This window comes from Lathyrus oleraceus, chromosome 5, assembly GCF_024323335.1.
Source record: "Lathyrus oleraceus cultivar Zhongwan6 chromosome 5, CAAS_Psat_ZW6_1.0, whole genome shotgun sequence".
Taxonomy (NCBI): Eukaryota; Viridiplantae; Streptophyta; class Magnoliopsida; order Fabales; family Fabaceae; genus Lathyrus; species Lathyrus oleraceus.
In genome coordinates, this window is record NC_066583.1 from 228941205 (window position 1) to 228942239 (window position 1035).

General features: G+C 37.3%; 1 non-coding gene across 1 annotated transcript; it reads right to left on the reverse strand.

The window, feature by feature from the left end:
• Nucleotides 1-735: 735 nt before the first annotated feature.
• On the reverse strand, nucleotides 736-807 carry TRNAQ-UUG (transfer RNA glutamine (anticodon UUG)). Its single transcript has one exon. It is a non-coding gene; the product is annotated as a tRNA-Gln (tRNA).
• Between the last annotated feature and the right edge of the window lie 228 nt (nucleotides 808-1035).

Below are 1035 nucleotides of genomic sequence, written 5' to 3' on the forward strand. Positions count from 1 at the left end.
CCATCAAGAACGAAGTAGAAGAAGCTTACTATGAGAATCCCTTAAATGTGACAAGAGATGCATTAGCTCAATAACCCTGGTCGCGCTCTTCATGGAAAACCCCTCGATAAAGCCTTCATATCGACTAATATACCCTCCAAGAAGCTTCATCCCCAATGTCGGCCTCTCAATGTCTGAATGGAATAACTGCCCCACAAAGTTTACTACCATCACACGAATGCCAAAAGATCTCAGATTTACGGATATTCAATTCGAGACTTAATCCTCGACCGATATCTCGAATGATGTCCAAGGCTTTAACCACCTCCTTTGAATACTCTATTATAGTCCCATCATCAAGATGATTAGCATGAAGAGTAACTGTCTTTTATCTAATGAGCAAGTGGATGTAGCACAAGAGGAAAAAGGAGCAAGTGGATGCCCATCCTTGAGGTATGACCTTGCTGCCTGAACATGAAGAAATTCACCCCATAAGGAAATAGATTGTCATCTCATCCTCACCTATTTTAGTATTTGTGAAAACTATTATGAAGATCCACCTTCATGCCTGTTACTCAACACCATCTTAGCAATATGCAAAATGGCCTTGGCACCACCTAATACCCCAACTCTAAAATAAAAGTCATTATTATATTGTGTCACATATTTAAGACCTCATAGTAGTTAAGCCCTCCAAAATGTTTTGTTGTTGCAAGGACTTACAACTCCAAATATTCATTTGATTAATTACACAAAAGGTCCTACCGGGAGTCGAACCCAGGTCACTGGATTCAAAGTCCAGAGTGCTAACCACTACACCATAGAACCAGATGATGAAAATTTGGTCTTGCAAGAATTTGAACCATGGAGCCTAAGCATAACGACATGATATTTTCCATCCATGTTATGATTCCATAAATTTTATATTCAACACGTTTTTTATTTTGACCATAATATTTTTTACTGGCATCATTTTGAATTCTTGTTTGTTTTTGGAAACTATACTTGATTACCTTCACTTTAAATATATGTTTTTGTTAATTTTGACTTAGTATT